The sequence below is a fragment of the Artemia franciscana genome, chromosome 15 (assembly GCF_032884065.1).
Source record: "Artemia franciscana chromosome 15, ASM3288406v1, whole genome shotgun sequence".
Lineage (NCBI taxonomy): Eukaryota > Metazoa > Arthropoda > Branchiopoda > Anostraca > Artemiidae > Artemia > Artemia franciscana.
This window is the reverse complement of record NC_088877.1, coordinates 36,661,397-36,672,456: the sequence shown is the minus strand read 5'-3', so window position 1 is coordinate 36,672,456 and position 11,060 is coordinate 36,661,397.

Below are 11,060 nucleotides of genomic sequence, written 5' to 3'. Positions count from 1 at the left end.
GATCTGAATACGAATTGTTTTCCCATGGACCATTATATGTTGCATGTTCAAGAGTCGGTAAACCTGGCAATCTATTTATATGCACAGACAATGGGACAGCAAAGAATGTTGTATATTCGCAAGTTTTACGTAGTTAAAAACATATATATATATATATATATATATATATATATATATATATATATATATATATATATATATATATATATATATATATATATATATATATATATATATATATATATATATATATATATATATATATATATATATATATATATATATATATCTTTATTCACAGGTGGGACATAGGTACACAACTACAATGGCGCGTAACTAATATGGCGCGTAATGACTTACGCGCGCGTGGGGGCTTGGGTGGGGGGCGTGAAGCGCCCCCACCAACTAGGTGTTGGGGTGGCGCCACCCCAACAGCTAGTTTTTATATATAGATAAGATATAATCTGGCGTAATAGACATAGTGTAACAGACATAACAGACACAACTTATTTATATATATATATATATATATATATATATATATATATATATATATATATATATATATATATATATATATATATATATATATATACTAGCTGTTGGGGTGGCGCTTCATGCCCCCCAAGCCCCCCCGCGCGCGCAAGTCGTTACGCGCCATATTAGTTACGCGCCATTGTAGTTGTGTCCCTGTGTCCCACCTGTGAATATAGATATATATATATATATATATATATATATATTTTAACTACGTAAAACTTGCGAATGTACAACATTCTTGGCTGTCCCATTGTCTGTGCATATAAATAGATATTCAGGTTTACCGACTCTTGGTTCAGTGCTTTGGCGAGTTTGGTGCTTCTGGACGTGCTAGGACGATGAAAATTGGTAGGCGTGTCAGGTAGCAGCACAAATTGACCTGATTAAGTCGTTTTCCCCGATTCGACCATCCGGGGGCCGAAGGGAGAGGTAACTTGTGAGTAGGTGGTCGGATCTTAATGAATTTTGATATTTAGAAAAACTTCATGACTCAGAGCTCTTACTTTAAATCCTGACCGGCATTAACCCTCTGATCTTCCTTTTCAAGCAATCTATTCATTCTTAGAATGTTGCTAGAGCTCATACCATTTGAGCTCTTGGCTCTTCTTGTCTCGTCACAAGTGCCATATGAAGTCTTAGCTCTTGTTATTATTCGATTTTCCACGAAAATTCTGGGATTCTAGGGTGTTTCCTCCTATTACCGCGTCGATTATTTTGTATCTAACCTCCTTTGTAACCTCCTTTCTAACCTCCTTTGACGTCGCTAAAACTTGAGACGTCGTTCCCCCTTCTATTGTTATTTTCTTGTTTTATTTTAAATTATTTTTAGGGATGTTATGTTTATTATCTATTGTTACGAAAACTTGTCTATCAATTTCGTTTGGCTTCGTTATTGTGATATTATTGGTTAGTGGCTCCCACACGATTTTATATTTTCTTATAGCGTCCAAGAATACAAGGGAATGGGAACTGTTTACGCATTATCGTTGTTACTGTTATTCCATTATTCCCTATACTAAAATTATTCCCTCCGTTGCCACAAGCTGTGGTAAAGTAGATTTTGTTGGTAATACAATGGTTGTTAGCCTTGCCCTTGAGGAGTGGTATGAGTACGGTCCAAAGGTGATTAGAACTCAGGTAGTGTTTCCTTAGGGTCGTTCTGACTAACTGTCTGAAGCTACCTTCTGGGGAAATTGAGAAGCTTAAATAATGTTGCATAGAGAGGTTTGGTATAACATGTGTACTATTATAGTATTATATAGTATTAGTATTATATAATTATGTGATTATAATATAGTCGCTGAACTTGGTAGCGTCGTTTGCTGAATATGTTCAGTCTGATTTGGACATGCAGAGTGCACAACATATTGATACTGTACAGTATAGGTTATTATAATCTGTTCTTCTTCTTATTCAGCAGACGGGCTTTTCAGTTGATACTATTTAGCCCTTTTCCTTTTGGCTCACTCTGTGAGATCGACAGAGCTATGGAGCTGGTTTGTCTTATATGATTTGTATCTGCTCAGATTTCTTGAAGTATATCTTTTGATACCAGCAGTTGAATTATAAGAGAGTATATATTGATCTCTGTGCTCTGCGGGAGAGTATGGTCAGCAAGACTCTTGGCTGTTAGTGGAATTTTGTGGTGTTTGAAGCATTCTACCATTTTACGTCGCAGGGTATACTGTGCAGACGTCAGCATATTACATTCAAATAGGCAGTGATCTATTGTTTCATTCTTAAGATTACATGACCTGCAAAGGGGGACGAGGGAACTTCGCCACTTGAATTAGGAATCTGATATGAAAATGCCTGAAAATTTAGCCCATTTGAACCTGACCGAATCCTATGATAAATCTTGGAAAGGTGCTTACTTGGGAAAGGTGATGGGGTAGGATTCTTATTAATTATCAGTACCTCTGTAAATCTCCAGCGGTAAATATCTCTAATGGGGATTGGTCTCCCACTTGGCTGGTCAATATTTAAAGCATTTTTGGCTATTTCATCTGCCTTATGGTTACCTATTATACCTGAGTGGCTTGGAATATACTGTATATGAGTTAAAATACCTTTTGAAGCAAAAATATCAATAATCCTAAGACAAAGAAATGTGTCAATATCCATCTTATTTTGAGAAGCTGACGAAAGAAGCTCTAGGCTTGACAAAGAATCAGAATATATTATAATATTATTAATATTAACTTTCATATATTCATTAACCATGAGGAAATCTAGTGCCATGATTATGGCGTTTAGCTCGGCAGACATTACAGATGAATTATCTTGTAATCTCTCTCCTAAAGCGATATTATGGGTTGGGAAGAAAGCTCCGCTTGCCACTTTCTCATTCATTTTGGACCCATCTACAAAAATTTGGAAATAGTTTTTATAAGCAACATTATTTAGTTCGGCAAATTTTTTCTGAATAAAAGAAATGGGGGTAAGTTCTTTGGTCCACTTTGAGAAGTCAGTCTTTATTATGGGGGTTGACCAACTCCAAGGGGGGGTTTGGGGGAATGTGGGTGCAATAGATTTTACTGGCACTGGGAACTTCTTCTGGATATTTGCATATTCATTTGCAACGCCTCTAAACATAGATGGATTTCTTAACCAGTTATGCAGGGTATGAGAATCATTGGCTTCAATTTTTGTAAGGTACTTAATTAGTAGAGATCTTCTTCTTTCATTTATTGGTGATAGTCCACTCTCAGTAAGCAGAAACTTAGTTTTTGTTGGTTTCCTAAGACCAAATATAAGACGAATTATATCATTTTGTGTCGTTTCGATTTTTTGCATGTGGGTTTTAGCACAAGCACCATACACTATGAGGCCATAATCAATATGGGGTCTTATATATGATTTATAAAATTGGATTAGTGTTTTCTCATTACAGCCCCAAGGTGTGGCTAGTAGCCTTTTAATTATTCTTGTTTTTCTATAGCACTTTTTTATTGTATTTGTGATGTGGAGGTGGAAATTTAGTTTTTGGTCAAGTATGAGCCCTAGGTAATTAATTTGATTGTCCTCTGGGATAAGTATTCCATTTAATGTTAGCCTAGCATCATAAGGATTTCGCTTATGGTGGAATTGGATAATTTTTGACTTTGTGGGTGCAGTAGGTAAAATGGACTTTTGGGAGAACTTTTCAAATTGGAAAAGTGCATTTTGCAACTTTGAATGCGTAATCTCGAAGGTATTGCCAGTTGCCCATAATACCAGATCGTCAGCGTACTGTAGATTGGTATGTGGGAGGTTCATGTCCCACAGAAAAAGTGAAAATAGGAGGCAGCTCAGGACTGCACCCTGTGGAAGGCCTTTGGTTATTGAAGTTTTGGGTGAAGAGGCTGAACCTACACAAACAATGAAACTTCGGTTTTCTATAAAGGATTTTATGAAGGATACAAGTTTGGGGGGTAGTCCAAGGTTTGTAAGTTTAACTAATAGAATCTGGTGGTCAACATTATCATAAGCTCCTTCAAAATCTAGGAATGCAGCAGTTAAGACATTATTTTTTGATAGGGATTCATTTATTGCATTTGTTAACACTATGAAAGCATCTGTTGATGAGTGGTGTTTCCTGAAGCCAGTTTGAGTATGAGGTATCAGATTATTCTTCTCAACAAACCAAAGCAGCCGATGGTAAATCATTTTCTCCATTAATTTTCCCAGCACTGGGGTAATCATTATGGGTCTATATGACTGAGGGTCATGTTTAGGTTTATTTTTCTTTAAAATTGGTATGAGAGATGAACATTTCCAGATATTAGGGAATGTGGATGTAGCCCATGCATGGTTATAGCAATTTAGGAGCTCCTGTTTGTACAAAGGAGAAAGATTCTTTATCCATATAGGGTGTATATTATCATAGCTACTTGTAGCATTGGCCTTGATATGCTGAATTGCATTATTCAATTCATGTATCGAGAAGGGATGGTTTATATATTCTGAACCTGGTCGGGGCTGGTAAATAGGATTTGTCATGATTTGTGTGGTGATATTTTGGTTTTTTGATGTTAGCTTTTTTGAGAAAAGGGAGGCAAATAATTTTGCCTTATCAGTGTCGTTATCATAGTGGGAATTCTCATGTATTAGTTCATACATAAGAGGGTTGGAGGATGTTTTTTTCCCACAGATTTTGCTTATAAGTCTATGTATTCTTGGCTCAGATGTTTCTCTGGAAAGATTATTTGCAAAATTATTCCAATAATTATATTTGGCATTAGTTATTGTTCTCTTGAGGTTAGCCTCTGCTTGTAATTTACTTAAATATGTGTCAGGGGATGGTTTTCTTAGGTATGCTCTCCTAGTTGCATTTTTTATTCTCCACATAATTTGGCAATCTTTTGTCCACCATGCTTTAGGGGTGTGTTTAGGGATGGTTTTCCTAGGTGAAGTTCTGGGGATAGCTTGATTAGCTGCATTTGTTAATATTGATGTCATAGCTTCAGCATACGTGTCAGCAGTTACAACTGAGGTATGAGATTTCTGGGTTAAACTTAGGACTTCTTCATTAAGCTTATTTCTAAACATGGTCCAATTTGCTTTGGTGTTGACATATTTAGGGATATGTGGGAGAATGTTGGCTGGTTCATTTAAAGAGGATACTATTGCAAAATGGTCAGTGCATAGATTTTCAATTTTCTTAATATAAATTTTATTTAGTATATTTATTGAAACAATTTGTAGGTCAATAGTTGAAAATTTACCACTTTTGGGGTTAAAATATGTATTTAGATTAGGAGGGGTAGCAATTGCTAAATCGGCATTATTTGAAATCAATCTTTCAATGAGCTTACCAGCTTTATTTGCTGGCTTATCCCCCCACAGAAGACTGTGGGCATTAAAATCCCCGCAGATGATTATGTTTTTTAGCATATTAGAATTAGTAATATAAGTGAAAAAATCCATGGCATCTGTAGTCTGGCCATTGGGGTTATAAAGACTTAATATGTATGTTTTTGTATTATTTATCCAAACATTGATGCCAATAACATCAACATCATTTGAAAAATCTGGGAAATTAATACCGCAGAATTTAATATTTTTATTTAAAATTATAGCTACGCCACCTCCTTTTCTCTGAGAAGACCTATCCTTTCTCAGGATAGTATATCCTGGAAACTTTGTTTGTTGGTTATTAGTCAAATGGGTTTCTTGAAGGCAAGCAATATCAATGGAATTTTTATTCATAAAAGATAAAAGTTCATTTAACTTATTTTCTGAAAGTGATCTTACATTCCACTGAAGTATTGAAATATGCTGCTTTGTTGTTTTAATTTTCATTTTGCTGTGTATCAATCTTTAGCTTTGCTAGGAGCAGAGCAAGATCTTTTTTTGCTTGGATATGCATGTGATTGGGTAGGTACAACTTTGCCAATTCGCTTATTATTTTTGCTTTTTGTGGTTGTTTTAGGTTCATTGACTGTACTGCATTAGAATTTAGTATAAATAGACACATGTTAGGTGTTAATTCATTTGGATATTCATCTGGCTTTTTGTTGATAATTTGATTAATACCCGTTAATACTTCTGATTCATTTCTACTCGGGAGAGGTGGCCATTCTGATATTCTATCATTACTTGTAGAGGCTGGAAGGTTTGTCCAGGGTGAACCTCTCTTATAGGAATGTGAGCTTGGTTGCTTTGAGGAAGGAGTCTTATTGGGGGTGCTTGATGCTTTTGGTAGAATGGTTGGTCTGTGGTTGAGAGGGTTGGGTGGTTTCATAAAGTTTTTGGTCAGGTGTGATTGAGCTGCATTTGCTTCCATTGCTGCAAAAGGGTAAGGTATGTTTTTTTCTGTTGCTATTTGGAGTGTTAGTGCTCGTTTTTTATATACAGGGCATAAAGTTTTATTAGTAGAATCGTGGGGACCATTGCAGTTGATACATTTTGGCTGATTGTTTTTACAATTTATCATTCCAGTGGGGTGGGAGTTTTTACAAGAATTGCATTCATGTAATGTTTCACTGCATGTGTTTTTTGTGTGTCCTAGTCTTAGACATTTTTGGCATTGGATAGGTTTTGGCTTGTAGGGCTTGTGGGGTTTCCTTTGTCCAAATAGGAATATCTGATCCAGGTTATTATTTTCTTCTCTTAGTGTGAATAAGAAAGACTTGCTTAACTTTTGGCCATTGGCATCTGGTTTACCCAATTGGGTTACATCAGCTACTGGGATTGGGTTACCAGTTCTGTCAGAGAGTCCTTCTTTTAGATCCTGAATAGGAATTTCTGGAGGGATGTTATACACTACTATTTTAGTTGGGTTTTGGTTTGGGGACCAGAGAACAGATTTTATTGGTATGTTAAGAAGAGATTTTGAATTCTGTAATATGTCTGCTGATTTAGAATCTTTAAGGGCTATTAGCAGAGATCCATCACGGTTAATGTTTAATGAAAACATTGATTTTAACATTTTAAAGATTGCAACCCTCAAAAGAGCTACCTTTTTTATCTCAAAGGGGGTATCTGGAGTGATTTTTAAGTAAATTCCAAGGTTTTGTGAGGGGAATGTTGGATTATGGGAAGGGGTATTATTTTTGATTGGTGAAATCTTTTTCCTTTTTTTTGAGTTTCTTGATAGGACCTCTTGAAATTCATTTTCAGTCTCATCCTGTATTGTGACATACGCCCCGACTTCCACCATTGTATTATTCAATGACCCCTCATGTGAGCTTTGAGAAAGTTGACTTGACCAGCCAAGGGGTTGAATGTTTTCAGTGGTACTTGGGGTAGGGTCAGGGGGGATTTTTTTAGGTGGTGTTCTATGCATTGCCTATTGGAATAAGCTTTAATACAATCAAAAAAAAGAGGGGAAAAATTGATAATATAAAACCAGACTGTCTGCCACTCTTTCAAAGGGAGGACTTCACCATCCACAAAAAAACACTATAGTGTTGTCTAGAAGATGGTTTGGTATAAGATTGGTTCAACTGACTGCTGATAATTCTGGGTAAATATCACAAGAACTTTTATTATAAATTTCTTTAAGCGTTGCTGTTGCTGTTGTGAAAGAATATTTGAATTCCAGGGATCATCATGAGATATTGTCGTTCAAGTTTGAGCTCACTATGTTTGCAACCATCGTACAAATTTGATAAAGAAGGTGTTTTGCTGTTTGTTGAGAAGCATGAAAATCTATTCAGGACCACGGAAGGTAAAGTATAATTTAGTATTTAAGGTTGCTGAACACAGTTAGACCGAAATGAGGTATTCTGTAGTCTTTAAACATCAACTGATGAAAATGAGATGGGCAAATTAACCTTCACACAATAGTAGTATTCATGCGTCTCGGCAATTTTGTTGTTATTATTGGACAACTAGGTAATTCCTTTTCCTGGTGCAACAGCATTAACATCCATAAAATTATTGTTTTTTTTTATGAGACAGCTATGTATGAAAATAGTGACTTGTTTTTTTTTTTATATACAATTCATTTATATTGCCTGCTACTGTTACTATTACTGTTAAAACTCATTTCGTTATTTTTGTCTGTGAAGCTAATTTATTCAGCATAGCTGAATAAATTTATAAATCTAGATATCTGGTTGAGACTGTTAGTTCGAGGATTTACAGGATCAACAAACATTGAAAAGGTGATCCTACATGAAAATAGCTCTTGGTTTACAGAGTTGCTCACACATAATCAATATTCTCTTTTCGAGGCAATTTGGTTGCCGACTTTGGCAATTTTAGCTGCTTTGTTAAGCAATTTTTGAGCGGATAAAATTCAAACTTAATTGAGGAAATATGCAGTGGAAGTGGAAATAGGCAGAAACAGTAGTACCAATTAGGAAGTATACGATTCTGTGTGAACGCAAAGGCAATTAGAATGGCTGATTGATGCAATTTATGAAAATTGTTTATCAGATACATACACAGGATTTTTTTTTCGGAGGGGGGATAGTATTTTTTGACGTATCAGGTACTTACATTGAATTCTTGTTGGGAGGGGAAATTGTATTTTTGAGATTTTTTGACTTATCAGTACATACACTGGATTGTCTTAGTATTTGTTTGATAATATATTTGAGATTTTATAATTTGAAATTGGAAGTACCCAAAAATTCTGAAAAATATACAATATGGTGAAGACGGACCCTTAACCGTCCCTTCCTACGTACAGCACTGTTACCTATCACAGCAGTTTTTTTTTGTGCAATGCACATATTCTTAAAATGCTTTACAAGTTCTTTTTCTGCTGTATGTGAAAATTTTAGATAGCTTGGAATTGAGGCACTTTATATTGCTTGTGGATTAAAAAAAAAGTAAAATTAAATAATGGAGAAGCTATATTTTTGCTGCTGTTATTGCGTTGTTCCTTCTTGTTGCTGTGAACTTCTGATTTTGTCTCTTATTCAGCATGTTTGCTTATTATGGTGCTTACTGTCGTTTTATTTGTTATTTACTAGCTGTTGGGGTGGCACTTTGCGCCACCCCAACACCTAGTTGGTGGGGGCGCTTTCCCCCCCCCCCCCGCGCGCGTAAGTCGTTACGTGCCATATTAGTTACGCGCCATTGTAGGTGTGTCCATGTGTCCCACCTGTGAATATAGATTGATATATATATATATATATATATATATATATATATATTTTTAACTACGTAAAACTTGCGAATATACAACATTCTTTGCTGTCCCATTGTCTGTCCATATAAATAGATTGTTAGGTTTACCGACTCTTGAACATGCAACATATAATTGTCCATGGGAAAACAATCGGTATTCAGATCTATACCGCAATTTTCTAACGATTGCCCTTCATCTTTGTTGATGGTGATTGCTAATCGAACATTCCCTGTGTCCCTATCGTCATTTATATATCCCCCTGTGCCCCAGGCGTCCCCTTTGTAGTTGTGTCCCTGTGTCCTGGTCGTCATTTATATTCCCTGTGTCCCGGTTGTCATTTGTGTCCTGGTCGTCATTTGTGTCCCGGTATCCCAGTCTGTAATTTCTCTTTGAGTGTCTCGGTCGTCATTTATATTCCCTGTGTCCCGGTCGTCATTTGTGTCCCGGTATCCCAGTCTGTAATTTCTCTTTGAGTGTCCCGGTCGTCATTTATATTCCCTCTTTCCCGGTGTCCCGGTGTCCCGGTCTGTAATTTCTCTTTGAGTGTCCCGGTCGTAATTTATATTCCCTGTGTCCTGGTCGTCATTTGTGTCCCGGTGTCCCGGTCTGTAGTGTCATCTTATAATGACGTCATATACAAAGCCTTATATACTTATAATGACATCATATGTAAACCCACAAAAACAAACAAACATGCATATATACAACTTATTTTTATATATATCGATATAGTTTCTTTTTTAGTTTTTTTCCTTTAAAATTTTTTTTTTCTTAGTTTTTTTCTTTTTTAGTTTTTCTTTTTTTTAGTTTCTTCTTTTTATTGATTTGTTTTCTTTTTTAGTTTTTTCTTTTTTTGGTTAGTTTTTTAAGCTTTTTTTTAGTTTTTTTAGTTTTTTTTAGTTTTTTACCTTTTTTTTCTTTTTTTTCTTTTTTTAGTTTTCTTTTTCTTCTTTTTTTTCAGACGTCATATGCGTCATATGACAAACAAACACCCAAAGTCTTGTTACGCGTTGCTCTGGTGATTCCTCGACACACCTTCTTTTTTTACTTTCTCTTTGAACCGTAAGCATGGTTTTGCTTTTTGGTAACATCCTATCTTTTTCAATGTTTTTCAATTTGTCAATGTTCATTCTAACATTGACACTTGGAAAAATCTTTACGTGCCAAGCATGCTAAAGCTCAACAATTTATAAAGAACCTCAAATTTTGGGTATTCTTTTTTTTAGTTTTTTAGCTTTTTATTTTAGTTTTTTACCTTTTTTTATTTTTTTTATTAATTTTTTGTTTTTTTTTGTTTTTAATTTTTCTCATTTTTTATTTTACTCTTTTTTTTAGTTTTTTACCTTTTTTAGTTTTCTTTTTCTTCTTTATTTTTCAGACGTCATATGCAAACCCTCAACACAAAAATACATACAACTTATATATATATATATATATATATATATATATATATATATATATATATATATATATATATATATATATATATATATATATAGAAGATAGTGTAACAGACATACAACTTATGTAACAGACATACAACTTATTTTTATATGTGTAGATTAATTCTTTCAAAATTGAAGGAAGACTGAGGCTTGCAGCCGTAGGAGAAAAAATAATGTATGCTATCATAAATAACACGGGTAAATCTTCAATTAATGCGACGAATCTTGAAAGTTTCCTTGTCCGGAAGTTTCCGGTGTCAACAGGAGAAAAAAGGGGAGAAAATTAGATTAAAAAAGTCATGTGTTGGTAAATGGCTAAAAGATGAAAAAAGGAAGGCACAAATGCCATACACAGTGGCATCGATCGGGGGCAGCCTATTGGCCTCTTCATGAATTTTTGTCAATACTTTTTTGTGTGTTTTTATGGAAAAACGGCTTTTTGGGGGGAATTTAGTTTTAAAAATTTGAAAAAACAACAAGAAAGCTGCCTCTCCCTGCTTTCTAACTTG